Below are 18,218 nucleotides of genomic sequence, written 5' to 3'. Positions count from 1 at the left end.
GGGATCTGATTGCCACACACACCCATTTTGTCAGTGTACTATTTAGCTATTCTTCTGCTTCTTCATAACGGGGTCAATTCAACTTATTCATAGTTATTTTATTTTCCTGCTTCCCACAAAGGACAGGGACATTGTTGCTTCCCAACTGTTCGGTGCTAGTATGTATTGTGTGAGATGAACCAAAGCTTTTCAAAAGCTGAAAAGCCACTGAATTAAGCCACATACTACAAAACTCTTTACTTTGTTTCCGAAGTCAGGAACAATTGCATTGTTTAAGTCAGGGCGCAATCGGTCAAACCTGCTGTCTAACTCTTGCCCACCACGGTGAAGCCAACTACTGGCCTTGTGGAGACACCGACACCATGAAGCGGCGGCACTGCCGCAGGGCCACCCTGTACCACCTCATCTCACCTCCTCCGCAGCCCAGCAGAGCTGATGGGGACGGGGGCGTGTGTGGTGGGGCTGGCATCTTAGGATACAGATCTACATATTGTCATGCTGCAGAATCCTCCGTGGCTTCTCGTCAGCAAGTGGTAGTCACCACACTCCTCCTACAGAATCAAGGAAGTTTTCCAAAAATTCTCCTGTTGGAACTAAACAGACTGCCTTGCAGCTTTCTTGACAGCACTTGGATTCCAAGAAGCAGACTGAAGAATGTGGGAGAAAAACACATCTTGGGGTTGAGGCATAAATAAATATTCTAAGTTTGCACATCTCAATAGTTCAAAAAGGAACCTGCTAATTTAGCTGATGTATTCTCTAGCCTAAAATACTCCCCCTATCCCCCAGGGTATATCTGAAGGGATTCAGCTCTGACTTTGCATTTTGGAATATAAAAGAAATAAGATGCATAGACCCTTGCTCTCTCGGGAAACACACTAAAAAATCACAGTAAAGTGACTCGTCAGCAAGTGCTGGATGATGCGGACTGTGCAGAAATGCCCAGGGGAGGAAAAGTAAAGACAGCAGAGCCAGGGAGGAAGCTTGCAAACCAGGAAATAGACAACGGGTGGGAGATGCTCCCCTTTAAAAATGTACATCCGAAAAGTCATCTTTAACGTTTGTTTTTATAGGGGGCAGGTTATCGACCCCTGAGAATCTGGTTGAAGCTTTTAACTTACTCTAATAACCCACCTTCTCCCCCAACCTGAATGAAACAAAAGAAGTCTGTAAAATTTCAAGGGCTTTGCTGAGATGTTAAATGCTGAACCACAACAAAAAAATTCAAGGGCGGCCAAGCGCTGTGGCTCACATCTATAATCCCAGCACTTTGGCAGTGGTGGGCAGGTGGATCACCTGAGGTCAGGAGTTCAAGACCAGCCTGGCCAACATGGTGAAACCCTGTCTCTACTAAAAATACCCAAAAATCAGCCAGGCGTGGTGGCACACGCCTGTAATCCCAGCTACTTGGGAGGCTGAGGCAGGAGAATGGCTTGCACCTGGGAGGCAGAGGGTGCAGTGAGCCAAGATCATGCCATTGCACTCCAGCCTGGGCAACAACAGTGAAACTTCGTATAAAAAAAAAAAATTAAAGGGCTCAGGGGCCACCTAAAAGTCCATATGCAGGACTACCAAAGAGCCTCTGATACCACCACTAAGACCCTATAAAGATTAGGAAATTATCATAGTTAAAATGATATTAGCTCCATAACATAAAAAAAAAAAAAAAAAAAAAAAAAAAAAAAAAAAAAAAAAAAAAAAAAAAAAAAAAAAAAAAAAAAAAAAAACAAGGATTAATGCACGTTTTTTTTGCACAGAAACCAGCAGTAAAGTTAACCTGAAACCAATACTTGTTTTGAGTCTTCATGTAACATCCCAGGAGAAAGTAGGCACTGGGCTCTAGGGAACTAAGAGACAACTCTAAGTGAGATTTCATCAAAATAACACCTCTCCCAAAAGCTGGCCTTCATTCGAACCAGCTGGTCACCAAGTCCACAGCCATAAACAATAAAGAGCAGGAAGAAAAGGCTAACTTTTCAGTGTTGGCAATAGGATATGTCATTTCTACTGTCTATCTCAGTGCTTCTCAAAGAGGTCTGCAGACTGCTGGGGTCCTGGAGACCCTTTCAGGGAGCTGGTGAGAGACAGAATTCATTTTATTTGCTTTTTTTCTTCACTATCTTAACATTCGTAATGTAGAAGGTGTAAGGCATAAAGGTGCCTGGAGGGTAGTAAACCTTCAGATGCCTGATCATAAATCAAAGCCCAGGAAACACTGTATTCTTCTTTTTTTTTTTGAGACGAGTCTTCTGGCTCTGTTGTCCAGGCTGAAGTGCAATGGCGCAATCCTGAATCACTGCAACCTCTGCCTCCTGGGTTTAAGCAATTCTCCTCCGTCAGCCTCCCGAGTAGCTGGGATTACAGGTGTGTGTGATGATGCCCAGCTAATTTTTGTATTAATAGAGACAGGGTTTCACCATGTTGACCAGGATGGTCTCGAACTCCTGACCTCAGGTGATGCACCTGCCTCAGCCACCCAAAGTGCTGGGATTACAGCTGTGAGCCATCGCACATGGCATGAACACTGTATTCTTTACTGCCATACTGGCAGTAAGAGGGAGAAAGCCAGTCTCATGAATGTCCCTGATGATGCACTAATGAATATTAACTTTACTAAATCTTGATTCTTAAGTACGTAGCTTTTTGGCATTGTATAGTGAAGTGGGAAGAATGCAAAAAGTATTTCTGCTTTGTACTGAAGGGCAATGGCTATCTCATGGAAGAGCACTGGTATGATCCCTGGTGTTGTAAACTGTGCTAGCCACTTTCTTCCTGGAAAAATTATTGCCCTGCCCCCCCCCACCCCCCCGTTTTTTCTTACTTGTAAGAACAGCTTTAGATAAACTGTGGCTATTCAGACTTGAGCACTTGGCAGATCTATTACTGAAATGAATGAAGCGAGCCTGTCACTCCCAGGAAAACAAACTTGTTGCCAGTGATAAAATCTGAGTTTTCAAGGAAAAATTAGAATTTTGGAAAACACAGATCTGCCATCCTGAGCTTGACGGCTTCTCAATACTGAAGACTTGTCTGATGAGGCTAGTGGTGATGTTAGGTATTATGATTTTTTTTTAAATGTGGTTTATGAAATGAGCCAACTTTCAGGAGATCTATATAATCTAGGGAACTAATATTTTCCAAATGGCCAATGACACTGTTTTAAAAATTAGGCATGGCAAAAAAGTCATTCCAAGTGTACAGTAAACCAATGGACTTTATGTCAGTGAGTACATAAAGGTTCATAGTATGGCTTCTGATTGCACTTTACAACTTTTAAGACAACATCAATTATCAAAGCACAGTGATGAATCAAACAACAACATCCACATATAACTGAGAAGGCCATCGAAATACCGTTCTCTTGCCCATTACATGTCTATGTGAAGCTTTATTTTTGCTACATACTCCAACTAAAACATAACATGACAGACTGGATTCAGAGGCATATTTGAGACTCTGGTTGTTTTCTATGAATCCAGACATTAAAGAGACTTACAAAAATTTAAAACAAAAACACGATTCTCAGTAATTCTTTTGTTTTGTAAGATATTTCTCACAGAAAAATGTTAGCATTAATAGTTGTCATTTTAAAATGAATAAACACTTTATAATTTTCTCTGTTTAACTTGAAATATGATACATAATGATAGCTATAACTCACATAAACGAAAGTTCTCTGGGGTTCTCAATAATTTTTAAGAGTACAGAGGGACCCTGAAACCAAAAAGTTTGAAAATTGCTGATCTATTTTAGTAATCTCATCAGGTCTACGCAGAAGCTATTAGTATCCTATTTTTCAAATGAAGATAATAAGGATCTTAGACATGAAACAACTAATCCAACATGGTGAGAGGTCTCACTCCAGCCTGGGCAATGGAGTGAGACCCTATCTTCAGAAAAATTAAAAAATAACAAATGCTGCTGAGGTCATGGAGAAAAAGGAACGCTTATACAGGTATTGATCGACTTATGACCTATGCAACTTACGACCATTTGACTTTACGACCACAATCACTAGCCATGACTGCTCCGCGTCTGGCAGCGCAAACGTTGCCCGGTTGGGCGTATGACAGTGCGGACTAGCTTCCAGCAGCACTACCATCTCCGCCTGCACCATTTCAACTGTACACATAGCCAACTCAACTTATGACCAAATCGTGTTACGACCGGTCTGCCGGTCCCAATCGTGGTCGTAAGTTGAGCACTAGCTGTACACTGTTGATGGGAACATAAATTAGTTCAGCCACTGTCAAAGGCAGTTCGGAGATTTCTCAAAGAACTTAAAAGTAGGCGGCAGAATTGGAATTCACGCATTTTGTTTCCATCATGCCAGGGCATCCTTCCTTGTACTGTGACACTGGTCCAGGAGGGTAGACTCCATGCAACAAAAATAGTCTACATGAGTGGATAAGCCAACAGTAACAGCAAAGCACAGGAGAGGCAAGCTTTACCCTGGTCTGCATGATGTGCTGGCTCCAGTGGCATCCCATTAATGTCTTTGCTTCAAAGATGCAATGGGGGAGGGGATCTAGGATCATTTTTCAAAATGAGATATGGGGAGGGAAAATCCGCACAAAAGAGCATCTCTCAACCCACTGTGCCCCAGGAACCATTTCACTTGAAACAGATTGTAAGAAAACAAAGACTGATGTATTCATGGTGCATACAGAGGGTCCCTCCTCTCATTCAGTACGGTAGGCCTACATGTTTCTTCCACAGACCCTGGGAGAGTCCAAGCTGGATCGTGTCCTCTAGGAACCTGGTGAGAGAACACCGCACTCTTCACCAAAAACTGAAAAGCTTTGCCTGACTCTAGGGAAGATTTTACTACATGTATGCTCACTGAACCAACTACCTGGTTATACGTGAATTTTACTTTTTAAAAATAATAATTTCAACTTACATTTTAGATTCAGGGGTACATGCTCAGGTTTGCTGCATCGGGATATTGCATGACACTGAGGTTTGCAATATAAATGATCCCGGTGGCCAGGTAGTGAGCATAGTACCCAATATGTAGTTTTCCAGCCCTTGCTCTCTTCCTTTCTCCTTCCTAGTAATCTCAGTGTCTAATGTTGCCATCTTTACATCCATGAATACCCAATGTTTAGCTCCCACTTAAAAGTGAAAACATGGCTGGGTGCAGTGGCTCAAGCCTGCAATTCCAGCACTTTGGGAAGTCGAGGTGGGCAGATCACAATGTCAGAAGATTGAGACCATCCTGACTAACACAGTAAAACTCCATCTCTACTAAAAATACACCCCGTCTCTACTGAAAATACAAAAAAATTAGCTGGACATGGTAGCACGTGCCTATAGTCCCAGCTACTTGGGAGGCTGAGGCAGGAGAATCTCCTGAACACAGGAAGTGGAAGTTGCAGTGAGCTGAGATTGTGCCACTGTACTCCTGCCTGGGTGACACAGCAAGACTCTGTCTCCAAAAAAAAAAAAAAAAAAAAGAGTGAGAACATGAGGTATTTGGTTTTCCGTTTCTGCATTAATTTGCTTAGGATAAGAGCCTCCAGCTGCAACCATGTTGCTACAAATGACATAATTTCATTCATTTTTATGACTGCATAGTATTCTATGGTGTATATGTACATTTTCTTTATCCAATCCACTGCTGATGGGCACCCACGTTGATTCTGTGTCTTTGCTATGGTGAACACTGCTGCAATGAACATTCAAGTGCATGTGTCTTTTCAGCAGAACAATTTATTTTCATTTGGGTATATACCGAGTAAAGGGACTGCTGCATCGAAAGTTGTTCTAAGTTCGAGAAATCTCCAAACTGCCTTTGACAGTGGCTGAACTAATTTACATTCCCACCAACAGTGTATAAGCATTCCTTTTTTTTCTCCACAGCTTCACCAGCATTTGTTATTTCTTTATCTTTCTGGAGATAGGGTCTCACTCTGCTGCCCAGGTTGTAGTGCAGTGGTATGATCATAGCTCGTAATTATGACTGCAGCCTCAAACTCCTGGGCTCAAGCAATCCTCTCACCTCAGCCTCCCAACTAGCCAAGACTACAGGGACACACTACCATGTCTGGCTACTTTGTTGTCTATTTTGTAGAGATGGGGGTCTTGCTATGTTGCCCAGGCTGGTCTCAAACTCCTAGCCTCAAGTGATCCTCCTGCCTCAGCTTCCCAAAGTGCCAGGATTACAGATGTGAGCCATGATGCCCAGCCACATCTGTTATTTTTTGACTGTTTAACAATAGCCATTCTAATTGATGTGAGATAGTTTCTCATTGTGGTTTTGATGTGCGTTTCTCTGATGATTAGTGATGTTGAGTATTTTTTCATGTTTATTGGCTACTTGTATGTCTTCTTTTGAGATGCCACTTGCACGTCTTCTTTGCCCACTTTTTAATGGGGTTATTTGGTTTTTGCTTGTTAAATTAACTTCCTCACAGGTTCTGAATATTAGACCTTTGTCAGATGCACAGTTTGTGAATATTTTCTTTTCTACTCTGTAGTGTTGTCTGTTTACTCTGTTGATAGCTTCTTTTGCTGTGCAGAAGCTCTTCAGCTTAATTAGGTCCCACTTGTCAATTACTGTTTCCAATGCTTTTGAGGACTTCATCATAAGTCCTTTGTCAAGGCCAATGTCCAGAATGATATTCCCTAGGTGTTCTACGATTTTTATAGTTTGAGGTCTTACATTTAAATCTTCAATCCACCTTGAGGTAATTTTTGATATGATAAAATGTAGGAGTCTAGTTTCTTTCTTCTGCATATGGCTAGCCAGTCATCCCAGTACCATTTATTGAATAGGAAGTCCTTTCCCCATTGCTTATTTCTGTTGACTTTGTCAAAGATCAGATTATTATAAGTGTGCAGCTTTACTTCTGGGTTCTCTTCTGTTCTGTTGGTCTATGTCTCTGTTTTGTACCCATACCATGCTGTTTTGGTCACCATAGCCTTACAGTATAATTTGAACTTGGGTACTGTGATGCCTCTGGCTTTGTTCTTTTTGCTTACGATTGCTTTGGCTATTTGGGCTCTCTTTTGGGACTGCATGAATTTTAGAAAAGTTTTTTCTTATTCTGTGAAAAATGACTTTGGTAGTTTGGTGGGAACAGTGTTGAATCTGTAGATTGCTTTGGGCAACATGGACATTTTAACAATATTGATTCTTCCAATCCATGAGCATGGAATGTTTTTCCATTTGTTTGTGTCATCTCCAATTTCTTTCAGCAGTATGAATGTTCTTAACATAAGTCCTCTTGGGCCAGCTTGCCTTCAGAGTAGAGAAGAAAAGCTACCAGTTTTTGATAGCTACTGGTATTGATAGTGAATAACATAAGAATTGGCTTTGATCTATTTTGGTTTGGGTGATTCTAGATGAGGTGGGGTGGGGGTGGGGAGGAAGCCCTGTTTAAATTACTCAGACGTGTGCTTCAGTTCTTTCCATAGCTAGCAAGAGATTTAAACTCTGTTAAGTCTCATAGCTGAAATTCAAACTAAAACTTGCTGAGCTGGTACCTGCACTGTGTGTGTGTGGTATATGTGCCTGAGAGAGGACAGAGATCCTGCAAGTGTTTGACTATTGCTGACTGAGGAGTTACAGCCAGAGAGAAACTTCATATGTGCTATCCATTTTCGCTGTAGGAATATACAAAGCATTTGGAATGAACTCTGTTCCTACAAAAGACACAGTCGTAAATCTATCATTTACAATGTAATCTGATCTGAATTATCCAGGAGGCAAAATAAAGAAAAAATTTCCCTTAAAAAAAAAAAAAAAGAACTGAAATAACCCCAAAGGAATGGAACTAAAATGAAAGTGAAGAGTGAATCACTAATAATCTCTCACAGTGGTTCTCAACCTTTACTGTCTGGGGCAGGGCTCATCAGGTTTCATTCAATTGGTATGTGTTGAGTTCAGGCACTAGGACGTTTAGAAAGCTCCCAGGAGACTCCAACGTGCTTCCAGAATGCAGAGCCACGGGCCTATGGTAACACATTGGGGTGGAGTGGCTTTTTTGTGAGGAAACTGCTGTATACAGTTGAAACACTCTGCAAGGCAGATTCTTTAGAGTTTTCTGAGATTCTTAAGAATGAATCACAGGATGAATCAGGTTGTTTAACTACCTTGATGATGAATGTTTACGTTAAGAATAAAGTGGCTGACCCTGTCCTTTCTAATCTATGATGAAGTATGCTAGAAGCAGGTGCAAGTTTCAAGAAAGAAACGCCCCAGCTTTCGTTCTGCTGCTTCTTGATTCCTGTCTCACAATTTAGCATGAATATGATGAGTTATTCTTCCCACTGTCCTATCTCAAATCCTTTTTTCTTTCTGGTACTTGATGTGCTATGCGATCTTGGGCAAGTTATTAATCCTTTCTGAACCTCAGTTTACTTCACTGTCAAAGATATTTCCACCTTATAGGTTTGCTATGAAAGTTAAACAAGAAAATACAAGCAAAACATTTAATACATTGCTTAGAACACTGTAAACGTTCAACAAATGCTGGGTGCTACTACACTTTTAATTAGTCTTTGTGCTTTTTTTTTTTAGGTGATGTCAACTATTGAAATACCATCAGCACAGTCTCAGACTCATAGCTAGAGGATCTATGTTTCTAAAGCCTTTGTTTTATGGGCAAATATCTACCCTGCTGTGAATAAAAGGGCTCTTTGAACTTAAGAAATAGTTCTATCCACAAAGGAAGAAAAGAAATGTTACAGGAAAATGCAAGTATTTGATTATTACTGACTGGAACAGAACTTAGAAGACACGCTCCTGTCACTTCCTAGTGGAGGAGACACACACAGTGATTAATTTCCTTGCTTTTAAAAATCGAAAACCATGAAGATCAACAAGTTAGAAATGTAATTAACAACTCCTGCTAGTTAATGCATTGCCGCAGGTGCTGTTGGTCTAGATAAAAAGGATTTGATTCTGTAAGCTCCCTACTTTCTGCTACTGAAATGAATGCTTAGTGGGTTTCACCATGAAAGAAAATGATACTGGCATAGAGGGGGTTTGCAATAACAATTACTTTTAACTAATGGTGACAGAAGAAGTGACAAGTATGCTCTGTTGAACAGAGGCAGCCCCAGCCAAATGAAAAAGAGAAAAGGAAAAAAGCCCAGCAGCGCAATATAACTTCACCATAGGTTGAAATAAGACAATCAGAAACAAAGTTAGCCTCCCACCCAGCGAGGGTGGTTGTACTAGCAAGGCCTCCAATCTTGTTTAAGAGAAATAAAAATTGGAGGAATTGTGGCAGAACCCTATTATAACCCTGGTCAGGGGACAAGGATAATACTCAGGCTACAGGTTTTTGTGTAATAGTGAAAGGTGCTCCAGACATCACTTTAATCCACAATGTAACAGTGAACGGGACCCACGTGCAGCGGGGGGCTTCTTCCCAGAGCTGTGCTGAACCTTCGCTCAGCACCAGGCTTTGTTCTGAAGCTTGTTAAAAGTTAGAGCCTGCATCCTCTTGGGGAGGCAGGAAATATTTAGGGCAGTAAGGTAGCAACTAATAGGTTTTCCCAACTATTGGAACTGGAGCTGTGATTTACAAGGAGGAAGCTGGGCTTGGTGGTCGGGGTAATGGCTGACCTACTTATAACATGATAACACGGATTTGTTTTCATGCAGGCTCTGGCCCAGACAAAATTTACCTTTGCCTTAGAAAGAAAAAAAAAATTCACAAAGCTTATGAATATAGGAGAGAAATATTTAGCCTATGAAACAATGAACATTAAATTTTCTTTTCGGCCCCTGGACAACACCTATACCCGAAGCTTCTCTTGTAGGCCCTGCACAATCTCTAACAGTTCAAGCTCGCACAAAGAATGAACATATTCACTTTTAAAATTTCACGTTTTCCTCTGGAAATGCTCTGTCTTAACTTTTGTGCAAGGTCAGAGTGACATTTCCTTGCTACTTTTATCCTTCTCTAATGCCTTCTGATTGAGAAGTCAAAAGCAAAGAAACAATGAATGCCTTTCTTTCTAACTCAGTTCTCTCATAAAGGAACTGACAAAATAATATCCACCACTTCTTCCAGTGGTATAACAAATGACAAATGTTACTATTAGTAGTTTGTAACAAATACCAATATTATTAGATTCCCCTATGCTTGCTGTTACACAAAACTCACATGACTAAATATCAAGGAAAACAATAAAATCAAAGTAATATAAATTTAAGTACTTTAAAACTTAAAATACTCCTAATAGTATTCGTTGCTTCTACATTCTGTCTATAAAACAGAAATAAACCATGGTAAAATCTCCTTTACAGTCTAACACAAAATGTGAGTTCCCAGAACATGGTCAGGTCTACTGCAGCAAAACCTGAGTGTTAACTACCTGCCCAGACAGACCTGTTTAGAATCTTACTTACGGGAAAATGTGTTTTTTTGTTGTTGCTTTGTTTTGTTTTTTGAGAGCGGGTCTTGCTCTGTGGCCTAGGCTAGAGAGCTAATCTTGGCTCACTGCAACCTCTGCCTCCTAGGCTCAAGAGATTCTCCTGTCTCAGCCTCCCAAGTAGCTGGGCTTACAAACATGAACCACCATACCCAGCTAATTTTTGTATTTTTAGTAGAGACAAGGTTTCACCATGTTGGCCAGGCTGGTCTCAAACTCCTGACCTCAAGCCATCCGCCTGTCTCGGCAACCCAAGTGCTGGGATTACGGGCGTGAGCCACTGTACCTGACCTGGAAAATGCTATCTTTTCAATTGCCTAGAGAAGTTTTTTAAGAGTTGACATTCTCTCATCCCCTCAGTTTTATTTTCCTGCAAACAAAATATAAAAAATTGAATTACCAATTTGTTTAGGTGAATTACCCCCAACTGTGGACTTCACCTTGAAAACTCAAACTGATCAGATACCGTTTGAACAGATTTGGTAGACATTTTTCTTTCAATCCTTATTGATTTCATTTGTATTTCTCTGAATAAAGAACATTTTTTTATACTATAAACCCCTGCACACAAGGCAGTAAGAAGACATGTTAATCTACCATAGCTAAGTAATTTCTATTCACAAGCGTTATTTTGTAGGTACAAAAGTACTATGCTTCAGCCATACTGGGAAATAATACTTTTGTGAAAAAAAAAAAAAAAAAAGAGAAAGAGAGAGCTATTTGGGGAAATCAGCCCTGTCTACACAAGAGTGGTAAATATAAATATCAGGCAAAATGATTCAGCATCCAAATGGTCTACATGACCCGGAATTGACAGCAGAAAGCTACCCCTAGGGCTGAGCTCTTTGAAGACACAGGAGTTAGGGAAATAGCATTTACTGAGCATGTTGTCTTATTCATCTCTGAAACTCCACAGTGAGAGCACAATGCTTTGAATAGTAGGATGTTCAATAAATGTAAATTATTGTAAAATAAATACAAACCAGTCGATAAATAAAATGAGCAGATGTGTGGGCTGAAGTAGTTAAGAAAATGCTTTGGACTGGGTATGGTGGCTTGTGCCTATAATCCCAGCACTTTGGGGGGGACCAAGGTTGGTGGATCACCTGAGGTTGGAAATTTGAGACCAGTCTGGCCAACATGGTGAAACCCCGTCTCAATGAAAAAATACAAAAATCAGCCAGTTGTGGTGGCGCATGCCTGTAATCCCAGCTACTTGGGAGGCTGAGGCAGGAGAATTGCTTGGACTGGGGAGGCAAAGGCTGCAATGAGCAGAGACTGCTACTTGCATTCCAGGCTGGGTGAAAGAGTGAGACTGTCTCAAAAAACAAACAAAGGCAAAGCAAAACAAAACAAAAACCCAGAAAAAGAAAAATCTGTGAAAGAGATGCAATTTGAGCTGGATCTTTCTTGCATATAAACAAACTTATGCTATAAGGCCTTACCTAGGTAGAAGGCGGAGGATAAGGAAGGAACTATTACAGAGAAAAGCATTCTAGGTGACAAATGGACAATAGGAAGAATGAAGAATGACATTCTTCACCTTTGCAAAGACCACCCAAATTGAACCTAGGGTCTACGTCAAAACGCAGTGAGGGATAATGCTGGATACAATGGGAGGGGCACTTAGTAGGGAATTTGTCCTGAAAAAAACAGGGAGTCAGTGAAGAGTTTTGAGAGTATTTACAAGGATTCATTTCCAAGAACAAGCAGTTGCATATTAAGAGAGGTGATGAGGCCTATGCAAAGGGCCACTAGTAAGATAAGATGCAGAAATGAGACTACTATATTTCACAAATGTTTACTGCAGTAACAGAGGCTGGTCTTCTTGCTAAATGCCGGGGTTACAAAGATGAGTAAGAAGCTCATGCATTCAAGGAGCAAGTGTGACAAAGGACGTTTGTATGAGATACTGCAGGAACAAAAGACGAAGGGAACTAATCCAGCCTACAGAAATCAGAACAGACTTCTCAGAACCAAAGGAGTCAACCAGGCAAAGAGGAACACAGAGAGGAGAATCAGCAAGGTGTATATATGAGTGTATACATTTGCATTCATTACAATAAGCAATTTAGGATGACCAGAGTGAAACAAAGCAGAGCAAGCTAGACTAGGCTCCTGAGGCTTGGTTTGAGAAGCCCCAGCTCTGCCACAGGGTTCCATCAGGGACATCCTCAGATTCATAGACAGAAGGTCGAGAGTGGTGGGCTTCTTTTTCTCTCTCTATCAGGGGCATCCTCAGATTCACAGGGAGAAGGTCGAGAGAGGTAGGCTTCTCTCTCTCTCTCTCTCTCTCTCCCTCTGCACCTAGAAAATATTTAGTAGCTGAGTCCTTGTAAAGCTGGAACATGTGCAGAAATCAATTAAATATTGGATGAAACAAACAGATTGTTCCTAAATCCCTACTTCCTTGTTAACCTGAATGTTTTAAAGTTAAAAAAACAAAACAAAACAAAACAAAAAAACCCTAAAGGTGTTTTTTTGTTTTTTGTTTTTTTGTGACGGAGTTTCGCTCTTGTTACCCAGGCTGGAGTGCAATGGTGTGATCTCGGCTCACCGCAACCTCCGCCTCCTGGGTTCAGGCAATTCTCCTGCCTCAGCCTCCCAAGTAGCTGGGACTACAGGCCTGCGCCACCATGCCCAGCTAATTTTTTGTATTTTTAGTAGAGACGGGGTTTCACCATGTTGACCAGGATGGTCTCGATCTTTTGACCTCGTGATCCACCCGCCTCGGCCTCCCAAAGTGCTGGGATTACAGGCGTGAGCCACCGCGCCCGGCCCTAAAGGTGTTTTTTTAGAGTGTTATTTAAAATATTTACTCAGGTGTATGGGTAGGCCATATTTCATTAACTTCTAAAATATGTCTACCCAGAGCTTCTGCTATTTTAACCAACACAGGGATGTTGCCATTTCATTGGACTTAAGTATTATCTGATCAAAGCTCTCCCTTAGTTTGCGTGAATCATGAGACAAAAGTGTCGTAATTGCAGGGGTGGAAAGATGTGATGCCTTTTCTCATCCATCATAAGGGTCATGGCCAACACCCCTGGAAGAAAAGAGGGGTTAACAAGAGAAAAACTTAAGAAATGTATTTAGTCCAAGTTTTTACGTGACACAAGAGCCTTCAGAAGGAGCCCAATAACTCACGGAAAACTATTTTTATGCTTAGGTTAAATGAAGAATACACGAAAGGGTATGAGCTAATAATGCGAACAGACTGAGGCGGGGAAGGTCACAGAGTCCTTGCTCCTGAAGCCCTTCCAATCCCCTTCAGTGGAAAGTACTCTATATGCCAAAGGGCCAAACTTTGGGGTATCATTTTCTGAGTCCCAACACAGTTAAACATTTTGGTTAACAGAATGTTCTTCATGACACATGTGGATGACTGGAAGAAAGAAAAAGAACACAACCCCCAAACCTTCCTGCCTTTTATACAGCATCTCCTGAAGCCTTACAAAGTTCAAGGAAATGGGGGATAAAATAAAAATGAATAAAAGCTGCTGGAAAATAAGTTCTGTGGTGGCAGGGATTCTTGTTCCTTTTCTTTGGTGTTGTTTTCCAGAACTACAGAACCCACTAAGTGCTCCATAAATACAAATGTTTATGAATAAGTTAAAAAATAGAATTCCTACCCGTAGGGCGTATACTACTGGCTCACAATTAAATGTCTCTTACTGTTGAGGTTTTAAGAATATATGAGGCTATCACTGTGAACAGCAACTGTCACTGTACCACAGCTGCAAGAAATTGACACAGAAGAGAATTTTCAGTGGCAAATGAGCAGGTGTTTCCTATCCAAACAACACCAAAGTAAGAAAAATCACCATCTCATCAAAAATATGGACCAGTACCTACATCCCTGAAGAGTCTTTCTTGGTGCTCATAGATTAAAGAGAACACAGATTTCAACATAACTCCTTCCAAGTGCCAAGACCTGAAATCCCTGAGGTTTTTATTTGGCTCCAATAAAAACCCGTATCTTTTTGCACAGCCAGATTATTTTACCATGTCCCTCCCCCAAGATACGCTCAAGTCTTCAAGCCCTGTGTGAATTTCACTTCTCTAGCGAGTTGTCCTTGTTTCTCTTGTCTTCCATGGTGACTCTGTGTCCCCTGGGCACCAACACACCCTGTGCATCACAGTGCACTCGCTAAGACACAACTGTGTCTTTGTCATTATAACAAGCACTCATTTTCATCTCTAGGGACTATAAACTTGCTAAAAATAATCACTTACGAATTCTCAGATCCACTTTTTCTATAAAAGCTAGTCCAATCCATTTTAATAATATACATGCAATATTTCTACTTAGTCATCTGAAACCTTCCACTTCATGTACAAGAGTCGCTAGATTTTATGTTAACAAATTGACACAAGGAATCCCATACTATTTTTAAATTTTTGATTGAAGAAGAATCTGAGACACACAGCTGGATTCTCAGAGAATGTATGGACTAGAAAGATAACTTGTTTCCTGAACCTTCAAGACTTTTTTGTATTATTTTCCTGCTAAATTGCATATTTCTGTCCTTCAGAGAAGTCTTGAAGAGATCTGATTTCCTTCTGTTCTATTGTGTTGGTGTGAACGCCTTTGCAATTGAATAGGAAGCCGCAGAGGGTGGCAGGAACGAGTCAGCAGAAGTTACACAAAGTGAGGTGTGTGCTTTGTGACTGGTTAGAGCTCTAATGAGGCCAAGGTCATGGGTTCAACCCCTGAAAAGGCAGGTACTTCAGTTAATTCCCTGCTAAAGGACTGCACCCCTAAACTACTGCAGATTTCCTAGAAATCCAAAGAAGTGCAGGTTGGGGATGTGGGTGGGCTAACAATGTGAGTTCCTGAGAGGGAAAGGAGACCTCCAAATGCCCTCCCTCCCACAAGTGTCAGAACAGATCACTCATGGGGGAAGGGGCCAGTGCAGGGGCCCCTGCCCTGAGACAGCTACAGAAAAATGCCGAGTGGGCAGGAGGATCAGAAGAGAGCTGGAGGTCTGAATCTGCCAAGTACAATCAGGGTGCCTTGTTCTAGGTGTATCTAGTTCCCTTGTGATCATCAGGACGTATATACACATATATTCAGATACGTAACCAAACCCACAGAGGAGCTGTCTGTGAGAAGAGAAGGAAAAGAGAGGGAACATTTTGAAAAATCAAACTTGCCTTGCACATATCAGATAAAAGCATACCTTGAACTCAGAGGTATGATAACCTCAACTGTACATCTGAGGTCCAAAAAAAAAAAAAAAAAAAAAGTGTGGATGGGAGGAGTGAATTTAGTTATTCATGACTCCAGGAAGATACAGCATACCTATAATTATTGACTGCTTCCTTCAAGGACAGAAAGAAAGTGACATAAAATAGTCATTATTTCATGCTTTTATGCTGACAGGGAAAAGAGGAGGGAATATTAACCTAAATTCAAAGCAGTAAACCTGGCTGGGCCTGGTGGCTCATGTCTGTAATCCCAGCACTTTGGGAGGCCGAGGTGGGTGAATCACAAAGTCAGAGTTCAAGACCAGCCCGGCCAACATGGTGAAACCCTGTCTCTACCAAAAATACAAAAAATTAGCCAGGTGTGGTAGTGCATGCCTGTAATCCCAGCTACTCAAGAGGCTGAGGCAGGAGAATTGCTTGAATCTGGGAGACAGAGGTTGCAGTAAGCTGCACGCCAGCCTGGGCAACAGAGCAAGATTGTCTCAAAAAACAAAAACCACAACCAAAGCAGTAAAGCCTAAAACACCCAAATACAAGTAGAAACTTCCTTTGCAATTCTCTAACTATTCAAATCCTAAAAGAGACAATTTTGCTGTTCTGAGTTCTCCCAAAGACTATTGTACTGAGTCGTGGATCTTCTCAAAGAAATTTGACATATGTTTACAAGAACCTTCTCACAGGTGATCTGCAACCTGTCTGTCCTACAGGTACACCAACCTGGGCCTCCCCCTATAGCTGCACCATAAATTCCATTTCCAGAACTCAGCAATTCAACTTCCGCTGAGAGAGATGCTGAAGAATGGATTTGGTTAAGTAAAAAAAAAAAAAAAAAAAGACTATGGGCTGATGTTGCCCTATCACACGGTACAAAAACAAACCCTTTATATGCAGGTATAAAGGCTGAGATGACTAACTCTGGTTTAGTCCTAGTGTAATATTAAAAATATTACAAGCCCACAAAAGGACCAAAGCCTCATGTTCTTTTTATGTTTTATTATATAATATTTCATACATAGAAAAGACTATGTGTAGCTCGTATGCAAATTTCAAAGCATTATAATAAAACCAACATGTCTAAGTCCATATCAGCGTAAGATACAGATATAAGACAGCTGAATCAATCATTTTTTAAAACTTTAAACAATTCTTTAAACAATGCATCCATTTGCTAAATTACCTTTTGGGCAATTATCAATTGCTTTCAATCAAGGAGGTATCAGAGACGGATGAAGTCCCCAGCCTCTACAGAACCACACAGTAGTAAAGTAGGGTTAAGGGCCCGGGTGAACAGCACTGTTGGTTCAGGCCACAGAGGATACAGGAAGATCACATGGGAACAGAAAGATTTGGTTCCATCCCTGAAGGTCATGAACTCTGGCCCTTAAGAGGCACTCAATAAATATTCGACAAAAAAGGTGTGAAAGAGAAACCGCTTAACTTCTCTAACACTTAGTTTCTTTCTATGTAAAATGGAATAAGGCCCTGTGTATATCAGCCATCCTTGGAAGGATCAAAATAAGAATGTATCTGGAAATGCTTTATGGGCTGCAAAGAGCAATATGATTTAAAGAAATGTCACTTCATACAGGATCTTCGGATTTTTTTTGATTGAGAGGATTCTGTGCAATTGCTTTAGGGAGGGAAAGGTGTTAGATGGTGGTTTTAACTTGCCAGGGTTTGAATTTCACTTCAGGATATCCTGCTGTTATTCTATCTCTTTCATCTGAAATCGGTTCCAAACGTGCAGCCTGGTCACTGAGCCCCTATAAGCTATAACAGAAATTATGTTTCCCGCATATGAAAAATACGTGAGTTACAGCACCTGGCACATTTGAAGTCTTAAAGCATGGCTCCTTGCTGCAGCCGAAACAATTATGCTGAATGTAAAACGCAGAAAGGAGCCCTGATATCCTTGTAACATGGAAAATTCTGTTTTATTCCATTTCTCTCTATAACTATTTGTTTAATCTTACTAAAAGAATAGTAAAGTGTCTAAGCACTTTGGAGTGAGAAAAGGCTCTTTTCTGAAGAAGGTTTACCTGTGTAGGTATGTTATATTATTTCCATTAGGCTTTGCAAAATACTGAAAACTGATCCCAGACACCCATTATTATACTGGTGAACACAAAGTTGAGAACTGCTGGTTGCAACTATGGGTCAACAGGCCACTTTAATGGTGACTCCACTGGTCAACAATTTCCAGTGTTTTCTTCCCAGTATCCATCCCTCTCTACAACATCCCTAAAATTATGATATTTCATCACACAATTTAATTAAGTTAGAAACATTTAGCCAGCAGACTTCACCACACAAGTATAAGTAAGAGAGCAGGCCAAGTATGGGGGCTCATGTCTGTAATCCCAGCACTTTGGGAGGACGAGGCAGGCGTATCACCAGGTCAGGAGTTCAAGACCAGCCTGGCCAACATGATGAAACACCACCTCTACTAAAAATACAAAAATCAGCCAGGCATGGTGGTGCCTGCCTGCAATCCCAGCTACTCAGCAGGCTGAGGCAGGAGAATCAATTGAACCTGGGAGGTGGAGGTTGCAGTGAGCCAAGATTGCGCCATTGCACTCTAGCCTGGGCAACAGAGTGAAACTCCATCTCAAAAA

General features: G+C 41.1%; 1 protein-coding gene across 1 annotated transcript in view; it reads right to left on the bottom strand.

Moving 5' to 3' along the window:
• Positions 1-18,218, bottom strand: part of SMYD2 (SET and MYND domain containing 2) — a 59,645-nt gene that overhangs the window by 33,101 nt on the left and 8,326 nt on the right. The gene's annotated exons all lie outside the window — the stretch shown is intronic.

Source organism: Cebus imitator, unplaced genomic scaffold (genome assembly GCF_001604975.1).
Source record: "Cebus imitator isolate Cc_AM_T3 unplaced genomic scaffold, Cebus_imitator-1.0 Scaffold198, whole genome shotgun sequence".
In the NCBI taxonomy this organism is placed as follows: Eukaryota; Metazoa; Chordata; class Mammalia; order Primates; family Cebidae; genus Cebus; species Cebus imitator.
Note: the sequence above shows the minus strand (reverse complement) of the source record. Positions and strands in the feature narration are given on the sequence as shown.